General features: G+C 42.3%; 1 protein-coding gene across 5 annotated transcripts in view; it reads right to left on the minus strand.

Moving 5' to 3' along the window:
- Positions 1–14,627, minus strand: part of BPIFC (BPI fold containing family C) — a 54,272-nt gene extending 39,645 nt beyond the window's left edge. Inside the window, exons 1-7 of one of the 5 annotated variants that reach the window (XM_053226708.1) lie at positions 14,490–14,627; positions 13,563–13,702; positions 11,776–11,877; positions 11,626–11,682; positions 5,528–5,628; positions 1,237–1,447; positions 133–226 (exon numbers count right to left, since the gene is read on the minus strand). The gene's annotated coding sequence lies outside the window, so the exon portion shown is untranslated. Of the gene's footprint in view, positions 1–132; positions 227–617; positions 1,211–1,236; positions 1,448–5,527; positions 5,629–11,625; positions 11,683–11,775; positions 11,878–13,562; positions 13,863–14,489 lie in introns of those variants that run through there. The other 4 variants (XM_053226706.1, XM_053226707.1, XM_053226709.1 and 1 more) reach the window with 4 other exon arrangements.
- Between the last annotated feature and the right edge of the window lie 161 nt (positions 14,628–14,788).

The raw sequence follows: 14,788 nt of genomic DNA on the forward strand, positions 1-14,788 counted from the left end.
AGACAGTAAGGACTCAGGCTATATGACAGCTGACTGTCCAAGGTGTTCTACCAGATCCGGGGCATCTCAGTAAGAGGGTAATCCCTGTTGGGAGATGTTGTGCTGGCAGAGAAGTTTGTTCATGATTCTTACCTCAAGTGGAGGAAGCGTCCAACGCTGGGGAGCACCTTTGATTCCTTCTGCCTTTGAAGCTATGTGTTCTCCACTTGAGCCTTGAACTCAGCTGCTGAAAAGACAAGATAATTAAGTCTGAATCATCTAGTGGTGGATTTTTTTAAATGCCTCTTTCAAAATGTAATGTATAATTGCTACACTTCAATTGCCCAATAACATGAATGAACACTACAGCCTCTACCTAGATGAGTAGACAATGCCACCCATGCAATGATTACCCCCTGCCAACACACACACACACACACACACACACACACACACACACACACACGAAATTATTATGACTACATTACCAGAATGATTAAGTTGAGACTTCCAGGATACTGGAAAAGGTGTCAAATTGTTTTGAATTGGAAGAGGAAGAATTTTCCTCTCTGGGAAAATAAGCCAGTTTTTCCTGGTCAGGGTCCCTGTAGTGGGTGGCCCCCCACTGCTCACAATACCTTTTGGACTTTTGGTGGATCAGATTCAGTCTGAGAGCATGAGGCTTGGTAACCGGGCGGATCTAGTTACCACCTTTATCTTGCAGGGTAGGAGCACAGATGATATCTCTAAGTGTCTGTTCCTTTTCAGGTTGTTAGTGCCTTCCGCTCCCAGCATTCCTTTGAGGTAGGTTGGGTGGGTGCAGCCACTACCATGTGACTTCACATCTGTAGGTTCTAAACCTCGTCTGTACTCCCAGCCCCCATATTTTACTCATTACATTTTACATGGCCAGGGAATCTGCTTGTATAAAGTGTCTAACGTCTTACTTACAGTTTTCAGGGTAAGATACAGTGACCAAACTGCTGTGGTTCCCCAGGATACAGGGTTTTCCCTACTAAAACCAGGGCAGTCCTGGGAAAACCGAGGAGATTGGGAACCCTAATAAGAACAGGCACGTTTCCAGGTTTCTCATCTAGTGTGCCTCCAGTTACATTTGCCTTTTTAACTTGCATTTCCTTAGGGACAAAATGGGAGTAAGAATAGTATCTACCTTGATAGGTTCTGGTGAAAAAAAGTGCTGTCAACCATCAGTCTGTTTGGGCTGCTACAGTGTATGAACAGAAATGTATTGCTCACAGTTCTGGAGGCTGGGAAGTCCAAGATTAAGGAGCCAGCACGATCACATCTTCCTGGTTCACAGCCAGCACCTTCTGCCAATGTCCTCACGCAGTGGAAGGAGGCGGGGATCTCTCTGGAGCCTCTTTTATGAGGCATTAATCCCATTCATCAGGGTTCCACCTTCATGACTTGAGCACCTCACAAAATCTCCACCTACAGATACTATCACCTTCGGGGAGTAGCATTTCAACATTTGAACTTTGGAGGGACACAAACATTCAGACCATAGCAATAAGCCGTAAGAATTTGCTCTTAAAATGGTAAAGTGCTGTAAAATTTTATTTATTAGTATGTGGCCTTATCAATGGTGATACAAGCCAGAAGACATTTTCCTCATAGAATCTTTTATTGTCTGTCTTCACAGATTCCATGCATTAAATTCACAAATATTGGGCACCTACGGTGTGCAAGGACCTCTTCAGTAAAAAAGACGGAATCTCTGTCCATGTGGAGTTTATTAGATGAAGACACAAAATAAATAAGTAAACAAAATAAATAAAAATGTATACATTGTGACATGTGCTATGAAGGAAATAGGGAATGTGGTTGTCTTGTAACTGGTAGGGTGATGTCACTGGTGGAGGCATGTTTACTTTGCAAGATGGTCCAGGAAGGCTTCTGTGAGGAGGTATATTTGAGCTGAGATCTAAGCACAAGAAGCCAGGTGGGCAAAGCACAGAAGGGAATGGGTGGAGGGAACAGCAAAGGTGGGCTGTGCGTCTGTGATGTAGGAAGGGCAGAAATACTGGACATCTGAACAGCGGTGTCACGTGGGGAGTTGGAGTTCGGGGAAAGGTCTGCTGGAAATAATGAATTTCTAAGTCATCATCCTAGAGGCGAAGTGAAAGCCACAGAAGTGGACAGGTGCATGTGAGAGGCGGTTTCCCATGGTGCACGTGCTACTGGAGGGATGTGGGATCATCTCAGGAGCTGGAAACTTAAACACTTGAAATTTTATTGTGATTGTTTTTAGCACATGAGGAAAAAGAATGCAAAAGTAGACATGGGAGAAGAGGAGTGACATCACACATCACATGGAAAACGATTCCTATTTCTGTCCTTTCCTCAGAATCTTCCCTGGGTGTCAGTGCCTGTTTCTCCTCTTTCTCTCTCTCTTCCCTCACGGTCCCAGGTTTCCTCCCATCTCTCCTGCCCAGAGCGGCTGCCTGCCTTCACCTTCATCCCTTGCTGCCCCATTCTTTTTCTGTCACAAAGATCCCCAATCCACTCAGCCTCCTATGTGCCTCTCCTGTCCATTAACCAGCTGCACAGGATCTGCTAGACTTACAGGAAAGCTGAACGTTGTAAAACAGCAGTACTTTTCCTGATGCAAGTATTAATTTTTCCTTTTGTCCTAGAAGATCTGAAAGTCTTGGTGGAAACCTGAGTCACTGTTGTGTATTCTGGGGCATCTGGTGCAGGATTTGAGGAGAGTTTTCTGGAAGGGTGGCCTGGAGAAGGTGAACCAGGGGTCTCTGTCCTGCAGTGCTCCAGGGCTCTCGCCTCACAGGGACCTGCCCTGCCCACCCCACCCGGCACCCCGGACAATTTACTCCACTTGTCTGGGTCTCCACCATCCTCTGTACAAGTGGAGACCATGCTTACTTTTCAGAGTCGCTGAGGCAATTAAGCTGAACGAGCTAGCACATAGTTTTTCATACAGTGTTAATAAGATGCGTTACTACTATATTTTCTCTTTTTATTTTAAATTAATAATTTAAAAGATATTTTAAACAAATTTTGAGAAACATACAAAGTTGGGGTGCCTAGCTGCCTCAGTCAGTAGAACGTGAGACTCTTGATCTTGGGGTTGTGAGTTCAAACCTCACATTAGGTGTGGAGCCTACTTTAAAAAAAAATACAAAGTTTAGTTTCTATGGTATTTATTTTTTACATTTACTCTCTATTTGCAAATGAGTATGTTTTCCCTTTATATAGCTTCCCCTTTTAAACAAATGTACATATAGTTTAAGAAGTGGGTTAATTTATAGGGGAAATGAAATAATGGTGCAACTCAGGTGGGACATAGAATAATGCTAGAAAAGGAGGCTCTAATAATTCGAGTTTAGGAAACAAAGATGGAAGAAGAGAGTGCAGCTAGTGTGTTTTATTTCATTTGGAAGGGACCTGGGAAGTCAGCTCAGTTAGCCTCCTTTCTGCTAGAGGAGTTGCTTTAGGGCAAATTTGCTGAATTTGTCATCATGACAAAGCTAGTAGCACTGTGCCCAGTTTCATTATTTATTTTAGTTTTTCAGATTTAACTGAAAATTTGCTGGGAAATCCTGATTATCCAGCCTACCCACGATGGCAATCTAGAAGGCAAGATTAATTATTTCACTTACTAATGGCTGACTGCGTCTTAGTCTCTACAGATCAAGGGACGCTTTTAATTAAAACTCCAAAGAAACATTATAATTAACTAGGTAGAATAATTGTTCATTAAAGAAAGATGTCAAGATGTTAGTGTTCCTTAACAGTGTTAAGGAACTGAGCATCCTGCTTCTTAGAATGTCCAGGCTATTCCCATATAGAAAAAAGCTGTCTGAATACCAGACTTCATTTGAGCTTGGAAGACAAATCATATTATTCTTTGCAGGAGAGAAAAGTGAGAGGGATAGGGATCATCTGTATATGGGGTTGGGGGGGTGGAATGTGCCAACATTTTGTATTGGTGAAATCTGGTTAAAAGGACACCCTGAAGAAGGAATAGGAGGTAGGAAAAAATAAGAGCTAACATCTATTTTTTGTTATGCTCTGGGCACCAACCATATATTACCTCATTAAATCCCCACCAAGACTGCATGAGGTACTAATATTATCTAAATTTTATAGATGAGGAAACTAAGAGGTTAAGTATATGCCTAAGCTTAGGTGTCACAGTTAAGGCTGTAGAGCCAGGACTCAGGACCCAGGTGTCCTACCTCCCGGAGTCTGTTCTCTTAACCACTATGCCAAACTGCTTCTTCAGGAAGTGGTTAAAGGGCAGCCCACAGCCCAGGGGATGTGGAAGGTGAGGAGAGAGAAGGATGCTGTTGCTAGGTAATACATCTGCTTTTCCAAGTTGCTAACTGAATCTGTGACAGTGACACAGATACATGTGTTTGTTTGAAGTTGCTAGCCTACTCCTGACCAGAGGAAGCTGTCTGGAATTTGTGTGGCTCTCAAGAGAGATCAGTGACCCTACAGTTCACCCTGGAAGGGCTGAGGAGACATCTGGCAGAATCATCTTATCACTTGGAAGCATCTCCCCCTCTCTTCCCACATCTGTCCCAGGCCACCCTCTCCTGATGCCTGTGGTGACTGATCTAGACCATGGCCCTCCCACCAGTCACATTCTGGAATGGTTTATGGCACTATCTCCCTCCTGGTTTTGAAAAATAAACAAATCCACTTACCCACTTACCTCTACTTATTATCAGTTGTGTGAAAGGGAACTACATTTTATTATTTGCAGTTCAAAGTGAATTTAAATTCATGTTAAATTTGAAATGTACATACATGACCCTTATGAGACATGAGGGATATTGTGGAACCAAGCACTCATGATAGTGTAATACAACTTTGAAATGTCTGAGAACCATCAGTGTGAGCCCACATCACACAGACAAGGGTTTCTCCACCTTAGTGCTATTGACATTTTGGGCCATACAATTCTTTCATGTGGGGGCTGTCCTGTGCGCTGTGGGACATATAACAGCATCCCTGGCCTCTGCCCTGATGTTAGTAGCACCATTTTCTCCTACCCTAGTTGTGACCAAAATATCTCCAGTCTATATCTGTCTAATGTCCTTGGACAGCCTTGGTTGAGAATCAAGAAAATAAAGTATATTCAAGTATTCTATCTAGCCCTTGCTATAGAACATGGCTCCTCTTGAGGGCCAGATTCTAATATTCCTAATAATATTTTTCTTAATTATACAATACATATTTGAAAACATTCTCTTGGTGACAGAGGTGACAGATTCAAACAAGACTGAAGTTTACATAGCAAATGGTGAAAATCCTTGGTGCTCCTCCCATCCCTTACCCCTGTCTTCTGTATGCTTCCTTCTAGTTTCCTTTCCAAGAATATTTTTATATTTTTATCTTGTTTCTTTCAACAGATTCCATATATCTTAATTTGGTCCTTGGATAGGGTTTTAATCATTTTAACAGCTTCTGAAGATGCTTTTTCTAGCTTGCATGGTCCAAATTTCATCTCACAACACTTATTTAAGGTCCATTTCAATTTCTTACCAAGCACACCTACCTCAAAGTGCTTCGTACTGTTAAGACAAGCCAAAACAACCACAGCAAGATCACATGGTCCAGACCAGTGGTTCCCAAAGTGTAGTTTCACAGCAGCACCACCTGGAAATCATTAGAAATGCAAACTCTCAAGCCCTTCTCCAGACCTTTTAAATTAGAAACTGTGTAAATTAAAGCTCAAGATTCTGGAAAACGTATTGGATTTGTAAGTAAACACTCAAACTAAGCCCAATCTGGCATTCTCAGGTAGAGACAGAATGAAGATCATACTTTCCAAACAGATATATCAAGAACTCAGAGATAAGCATGAATATCTTTATACCATTTAAAATTTTGCTTAACTGGGCCTAACAATGGAGGTGGGGACTGGATGTTGTTGAAGATGGATAAAACCTGCCTTGTCCCCTTAAGAAACTCATAACCCAAGACTAGAGAAAGCCTGATATGCAAATAATTGCACTGTGATATGATGGATAACATTCAAAAGTATGTTCCAAGTGCTCTTGGAGCAAAAGGAAGGAACAACACACTTTTCTTTGAAGAAGGTATTCCAGGTAGAAGGATCAGCATGTGCAAAATCACAGAGGCACACAAAGTTACTTGTGGGAGAGGATATAAATGGGGGGCCAGGAGGGATGTATTTTGGATTAGTGCAGTGTGAATAGGGATCATTGGGAAGATTGAAGAAAGTGGTTTCCAGCTGGAATATGAAGGGTTTTTATCATGCAAAGAAATTTGATTTATATTTGGGAAACTAAAGGAAACTCAACAATAAGAAAAATATAATTAAAAATTGGACAAGACATATACGAAAAGCCCACAGCTGATACCATGCTAAATGGGGAAAAACTGAGAGCTTTCCCCCTGAAATCAGGAATATGACAGGGATGTCCACTCTCACCAGTGTTGTTTAACATAGTGTTGGAAGTCCTAGCCTCAGCAATCGGACAACAAAATGAAATAAAAGGCATCCAGATTGGCAAAGAAGTCAAACTTTAACTTTTTGCAGATGACAAGATACTCTACATGGAAAACCTTAAAGACTTTACCAAAAAGCTGCTAGAACTGACACATAAATTCAGCAAAGTTGCAGGATACAAAATCAATGTACAGAAATTGGTTGCATTTCTATACATCAATAATGAAGCAACAGAAAGAGAAATCAAGGAATCGATCCCATTTACAATTGCACCAAGAACCATAAAATACCTAGGAATAAACCTAACCAAAGATGTAAAAGATCTATATGCTGAAAACTATAGAAAACTTGTGAAAATAAATTGAAGAAGACACAAAGAAATAGAAAAACATTCCATGCTCATGGATTAGAAAAACAAATATTGTTAAAATGTCAATACTACCCAAAACAATCTACATATTCAATGCAATCCCAATCAAAATTGCACCAGCATTCTTCTCAAAGCTAGAACAAACAATCCTAAAATGTGTATGGAACCACAAAAGACCCTGAACAGCCAAAGTAATATTGAAAAAGAAAACCAAAGTGGGAGGCATCACAATCCCGGACTTTAGCCTCTACTACAAAGCTGTAATCATCAAGACGGTATGGTATTAGCACAAAAACAAACACAGACTAATGGAATAAAATAGAGAACCCATAAGTGGACCCACGAATGTATGGCTAACTAACATTTGACAAAGCAGGGAAGAATATCCAATGGAAAAAAGACAGTCTCTTTAGCAAATGGTGTTGGGAGAACTGGACAGCAACTTGCATAAAAATGAACCTGGACCACTTTCTTACACCATACACAAAAATAAACTCAAAATGGATGAAAGACCTAAATGTGAGACAGGAAACCATCAAAATCCTAGAGGAGAAAGCAGGCAAAAACTTCTTTGATCTCGGCCACAGAATTTCTTGCTTAACATATCTCCAAAGGCAAGAGAAATAAAAGCAAAAATGAACTATTGAAACCTTGTCAATATAGAAAGCTTCTGCACTGCAAAGGAAACAATCAACAAAACTAAAAGGCAACCGATGGAATGGGAGAAGATATTTGCAAATGACATATTGGATAAAGGGTTAGTATCCAAAATCTATAAAGAACTTACAAAACTTAACACCTGAAAAACAAATAATCCAGTGAAGAAATGGGCAGAAGACATGAATAGACACTTTTCCAAAGAAGACATCCAGACAGCCAACAGACACATGAAAAGATGTTCAGTATCACTTATCATAAGGGAAATACAAATCAAAACCACATTGAGGTGGTTCACACCAGTCAGAGTGGCTAAAGTTAACAACTCAGAAAACAACAAATGCTGGTGAGGATGTGGAGAAATGGGAACACTCTTGCACTGCTAGTGGGAGTGCAAACTCGTGCACCTGCTCTAGAAAATAGTGTGGGGGTTCCTCAAAAAATTAAAAATAGAACTACCCTATGATCCAGCAATAGCACTACTAGGAATTTATCCAAAGGATACAGGAGTGCTGATTCATAGGGGCACATGTACCCCAATGTTTATTGCAGTGCTTTCAACAATAGCCAAATTATGGACAGAGCCCAGATGTCCATCAACTAATGAATGGATAAAGAAGATGTGGTTTATATATACAACGGAATGAGAAAGAATGAGAAAGAATGAAATCCTACTATTTGCAATAATGTGGATGGAACTGGAGGGTATTATGCTAAGTGAAATAAGTCAGAGAAAGACAGGTATCATATGTTTTCACTCATATGTGGAAATTGAGAAACTTAACAGAAGACCATGGGGGAAGGCAAGGGGAAAAAACAGTTTCAAACAGAGAGGGAGGGAGGCAAACCATAAGAGACTCTTAAATACAGAGAACAAACTGAGGGTTGATGGAGGGGGGCAGGGGAGAGGGGAAAATGGATGACGGGCATTGATGAGGGCACTCGTTGGGATGAGCACTGGGTATTGTATGTAAGAGATGAATCATGGGAATCTACCCCCAAAACCAAGTGCACACTGTATACACTGTATGTTAGCCAACTTGACAATAAATTACATTAAAAAAAGTGGGCAAGAGAGCTGAAAACACCTCACTGAAGATGTATTGATGGCAAATAAACATACAGAAAGATGCTCAGCATTATCAGGAATTGCAAATTCAAGCAACAAGATACCATCTGTTAAAATGGCTAAAAGGAAAAACAACCTGACAATACAAATTAACGCAAGTCTCATTCACTGCTGATGGGAATACAAAGTGGTACAGCCACTTTGGAAAACAGTTTGGCACTTTCCTGCAAAATTAAACCTAGTCTTGCCATATGATCCAGCAGTGGTGTTCCTGGGTGTTTATCCAACTGATTTGAAAATTTAGGTCCACATAAAAGCCTGCACAAACACAAATATTTATAGCAGTTTTGTTCACAATTGCTCCAAACTAGAAGCAACCATTTTATCAATAGGTGAATGGATAAAGTATAATACAACCATACAGTGGAATGTTATTCAGCATGAAAAAGAAATAAGCTATGAAGCCAAAAAAGACATGGATTAATCTTAAACACATATTGTTAAGTAAAAGAAGCCAGTCATGAAGCCAGAAAATTCTATCCACATTCCGATTCCAATTACATGTCATTCTGGAAAAGGCAAAAGTAAAGTGATGGTAAAGAGACCCGTAATTGCCAGAGGTTTGGTGGCGGGGAGGAGGGGCACATAGGAGTGCTGGTGAAGTAAGTTGAAGCACAGGGGATGTTTCAGGTCGGTGAAACAAGACATTACTCATTTGTCAAAACTGATAGAACTTTATGGGTCAAAGAGTAAATCTTAATGTATGTAAACTTAAAAAAAAAATCATGTAGGAGATCGAGAGGTCCATGACAGAATGCAGAATGTGAGAAAAGAATCTAAATGTATTATAAATGTATGAAACAACCTTGCTGAAGGGGATTGGGGAACAAGATGGTGACCTGGGTCACTTTGGGAAAGAATGGAGTCTGTAAGACGAAGGGCTACAGGCACTGTTGTTGAAGCACTGTACTGTAGTTGACAAGGTTGTTTTTGACAAGGGTATGGGTTAAGAACTGTGAAACTGCTAGATGCTGGAAATGAATGATTACATAAATGGATGGTGGATGGGGTGGAGCTAGATTTGTCACAGTTGGATTGGGAATTTACAGACAAAGCAAAGAAGGTGACCAGAATGATCATGTGGCAATGGATTAGAGTTGGCAACATGAGAATGAACTCATGCTCAGCTTCATATATAGATATAGATGGTTACGTATGGAAAATGTACATATACATATCTCTCAGATGTGTCAGCTGAGAAGGCTTAGAAGCAATAATACCCCAACAGCAATGAGCACACCTAGCACCCAGATATTGGTTTCTTTTTTTTTTAATTTAATTTTTTAATGTTTATTTATTTTTTTTTAAATTTTTTTTTTCAACGTTTATTTATTTTTGGGACAGAGAGAGACAGAGCATGAACGGGGGAGGGGCAGAGAGAGAGGGAGACACAGAATCGGAAACAGGCTCCAGGCTCTGAGCCATCAGCCCAGAGCCTGATGCGGGGCTCGAACTCATGGACCGCGAGATCGTGACCTGGCTGAAGTCGGACGCTTAACCGACTGCGCCACCCAGGCGCCCCTTAATGTTTATTTTTGACAGAGAGAGAGAGAGAGAGAGAGCGCGAGCGAGCATGAGTGGGGGAGGGGCAAAGAGAGAGAGAGACACACACACACAGAACCTGAAACAGGCTCCAGGCTCCCAGCTGTCAGCACAGAGCCTGATGTGGGGCTTGAACTCACAGACAGTGAGATCGTGACCTGAGCTGAAGTCAGACACTCAACTGACTGAGCCACCCAGGCGCCCCCCAGATATTGGTTTCTAATACCACTCTTCAGTAAAAGGAACTGGGGCACCGTGGAAAAATGGCTGATTCTAAGGTTGGGGCAGGATATATACAAAATTGTCCTAAAGCATCTTATAGTAACAGAAAATAAGAAAGTGCTCAAAACCAGAAAAAAAAGAAAACACAGAACAAGTGAACAAAAATCCACAGTAGTATCAAATGGATACAGTAGCCAACTGAAAGACGTCCCAGTGGTCAAAGCCGGAACAATTTGAGCAAAAAAAAATAAATGAAGTAGTATTATATTATAAGCCAAAGAATAAAAGAAATGTAACTCCACACTGATATAAATAAAGGACTGAATAAATAGAAAACAGAACAAATCTCCTGTATAGAGGAAATTCAAATAATTTAGGTACACACTCCACCCCTAAGGAGGTAGGGCATAACTCCCACTCTAAGTGTGGGCTGCACATAGTGACTTTTTTCCAAAGGATACAATATAAAAAGGAGAAAAAAGGAGTAACTTTACAGTGGAGAAGCCGAGTGATCTGGGTTAACATCAACAGTGAGAAGTCATATTGACAGTATGCACTGTTGACATGAGAATGGAACCTGGACTTCTGCGGTCTACCTCCCAGGAGCACATTACCTCAGTCTAATCATGAGAAAATATCAGACAAATTGAAGGATGTTCTACAAAATACCTGACCAGTAATTCTTAAAATGGTTAAGGTCATTTAAAAAAAAAAAGAAAAAAAGGAGTCTAAGAAACTGTCACAGCCAAGAGAAGCCCAAGGAGACATGATGACTAGGTGTAATGTGGTCTCCTAGGTGGGATCCTGGAACAGAAAAAGGAGATTAGGAAAAAACAGAGAGAATCTGAATAAAGTATAGACTTTGGTTAATACAAATGCATCAACCGGGCATCTGGGTGGCTCAGTTGGTTAAGGTCATGATCTCATGGTTCGTTCATGAGTTTGAGTCCCACATCAAGCTCTCTGCTGTCAGCACAGAGCCTGCTTTGGATCCCCTGTCTCTCTTTTCTCTTTGCCCCTCCCCTGCACACTGTGCTCTCTCTCTCAAAAATAAATAAACATTAAGAGGTTACTAATAGGGAAAATTGAGTATGTGGTATATAAGTCTTCAGAATCATTCCATAAACCTAAAACCATTTTAAATATAACATTAAAAAAAAAAAAGGAAGCCTTGTGAGCCAGTGTATTCCCATAGAAGACTGACATTATCCCTTTGTAGTATTCTATGGAATGGCTCATTAAAAAAAAAAAGAAATTTACATTTCTGAACTCTTTGAAAGTTGCAGTAACTGTTGCTTGCAGACATTAAAGTGGGATCTGTAAGAGAAAAAAAAATTCTCAAGGAGAGAAATAGTTGAGAGATCATTGTCATGGATCTTTGAGGTTTTGGATGATCATCCTCTAGAGTACCTTAGATCTTGGCAGTGCCTTGGAGATGCTCTGGTTCTCTTCCAGGACCCTGCTAAATCCCTGTGATTGGATTACTTCTGCCATGCCGGTGGTTGCACCCTACTGGGCAAAGGATTGAGACAAGGATCCCAGGTAGATTAGTTTTCCATTGTTTTAACAAATGGTCGCAAATGTAGTGGCTTAAAACAAGACAGAACCAAAGGTATTCTCTCACTTAACCTTTACAACATGGCTGTCTGATACATTCTTTTCTTGTTACTATTTTCATTTTTATAGGTAGCAACTTATCCAGGGTTACACAGTACTGAGAGGTGGACTGTGGTAGATGGTCTTTAAAGATGGCCACCATATTAGCCTTGCACTGTTTTCTCCAAGAATGGTATCTCAGAGAGAAACAGACTTCTATCTTTTTTAGGTTACTATTCAGATCTCTGTTAGGGTAGCTGAAGCTGTATCCTAACCAATAAGGCCTCCAAATATGTCTATCTCTGTAACATCATCCCTGCTCACCCATCGTCTACATTCTTACTGTCATCCCACTAATTGCTTTCTTCTTTCAGTTACCAAAAGAATCTCCTAACTGAGCTGATCCCTAAATTCAAGACAATTTTGCCTTCTGGGGAACATGGGGCAAAGTTTGAGGACATCTTTTGCTCTACAACTGAGAGAGAGGTTTCTAGTAGCATTTGTGGATAGACCAGGGATGCTGCTGAACATCTTACAAGGCACAGAATAGTCCTCCACAACTACGACTTACGAGGCCCCAAATGTCAACAGTGCCAAGATTGAGGAACTCTGATCTAATATATATCCCCTGTACTTGACCAGTGATAGATTCACATTTCAGATCTGACCTATGCCCCTTGTGGTGTATCCCCTGTACTTGACCAGTGATAGATTCACATTTCAGATCTGACCTATGCCCCTTGTGGTGTACACCTGTCAGACTCATCGCTTCGTATCATCTTTTGAACAGCCTGTCTACACCTGGCAGATATTCCAATTATTTTAAATCTTGCCTTCCCAAGGAAGGAGTTCAGACTCCCAATCTCATTCTCCTTTGTAGCCAGGACTCAGACATGGGACTCGATCTCCCTCAAGCAGATGCATCCCTATGAGCCTTTGATTTAGAAGTGAGCAAAGTGAGGAAACAGGTTCTTTTGGAAGCCTGGCATTTTGTTGGTGCAGGAGGCTGCAAAAACATGTGGCATATGAAGGTGGCAGCCATTCCACAGTGGTTCCTGTCAGGGTGACAGTTTCCTCCGGGGCCGGGTGGGGCAGCAGCAGCAATCCCAATCACGATAGTTTCCTCATCAGGGCAGTTCTGCAGCGTGGTTGAGTTCCATTTCTGGAATTATCCAGGAACCACTTTAGTCCTCCCCCAAATTCCCTGAGCTATCCAGAATCCTTTTAAACATGTTCCTTTTCTTCTTAGCCAAAGCTAGTCTCTATTGCTCAGAAGTAAGCAACGTCTGATAAAGAATCCTCTGCTTAAAACTCTTCATTGACTTCCCACACATCCTAGAATGTGTCCCAAATCCTTTGCTCAGTTCAAGGCTCTTCTTTATCTGAGATGTACACACTGTCTTTCTCTCTGACCACATCTTCTCTTTTTCTCTCAGGACCTGAGCCACCCTGGTCCTGCCACCCTTGCTCAATCTCATATTCCTTGCCAATCAAGAACCCTACTGGCACAACCCTTCTCTAGGTACCCCTGTGCCCAGCATTGTTCTGATCTCTATCATAAACAAAACACTTATTATGCTCTACTACAAGAATTGACTCACTCAGCTGTTAACGCTGCACCGGTAGGAACATGCCTTTTCCGTTCTCTGAGACCCCAGCACCTGGAATAGTATCTGTCAGAAAGTCGGTGTCCAACACGTGCTTATTTCATGAAGGTCAGGATGTGGACAAGTACTGCCACCTAGTGGAAGAAACTTCATTTGACTCTTTTATTATAGTTTGGACAACCGGCTATCCTACAAAGATGAGATTTTAAGATTCTCCAAGGTATCATCATCATCATCACTGTCAGACCCTCAACGGTAGCGGGCCTCCCACGTGGGTCCCGATGATCCCTGTCTATTGGTATTCATGCCTTTGGATTGATCCTCCCACACTGACGGGTTCGTTAGAATGACAGAAGTGATGTGTGACTTCCGAGGCTGCATCACAAAAGACATTGTAGCTTCTGATTTGGTCTCTCTGGGATCACGTGTTCTGAGGGAAGCCAGATGCCATATCCTGGGGACACTCAAGAGGTCCGTGCCATGAAAAACAGGCCTCCTGCCAACGGGACTGTGAGTGAGCTTATCCTGCAAGCAGGTTTTCCAGCCTGAGTCAAGACTTCAGACAAATGCAGCCTTGGCCTGCATCTTGACTGCAATGTCACGAGAGACCGAGACAGAACCACCCAGCCACTCCATGCCCAAACTCCTGATGTACAGAATCTACAGGACAATGACTGTTCGTTGTTTTAAGCTGCTAAGCTTTGGGGTGACTGCTATGCAGCAGATTACTACTATACCCTCTGATATAGGTGACGGACTAAAAGCTGTTTCATATTTTGCAGTAACACGAGGAAACTACCAGAGCCTGGGCTCAACCTAAGGCTTCTCGGAACAGATGCCTGCCGCTGGAGCTGGGCGCCACGGAGGAAGTGGGGTAAGAACCAGGCACGCCTGGGCCTTGCGGAGGGGAGAGTCACATACTGTGCAGCCTCTCTCTCGGCGCTAACATTCTCCACGCACACCCGGAAGGGGTCGGCACGGCCCGGCCGCAGAATAGCGGCTACCATCGCCTAGCTCGCTCGCCGCGGCAGTCTCGGCGCCTGCGCATTGTGGTCCTCCAGCTCCCAGGCGGCGCCGTTGCGCGCCGAGTCATCGATCGCATGACGCCCAGCGGCCTGGGTTGGCGCAGGCCGCCAGCCGCCCGCTCGCCGGGTGGGCTCCAGGGGGCGCCCTCAAGAGAGGGGCGGGGCGCTCAAGTTCCAGAGACCGGCCGGCAGGGG

This window comes from Acinonyx jubatus, chromosome B4 (assembly GCF_027475565.1).
Source record: "Acinonyx jubatus isolate Ajub_Pintada_27869175 chromosome B4, VMU_Ajub_asm_v1.0, whole genome shotgun sequence".
In the NCBI taxonomy this organism is placed as follows: Eukaryota; Metazoa; Chordata; class Mammalia; order Carnivora; family Felidae; genus Acinonyx; species Acinonyx jubatus.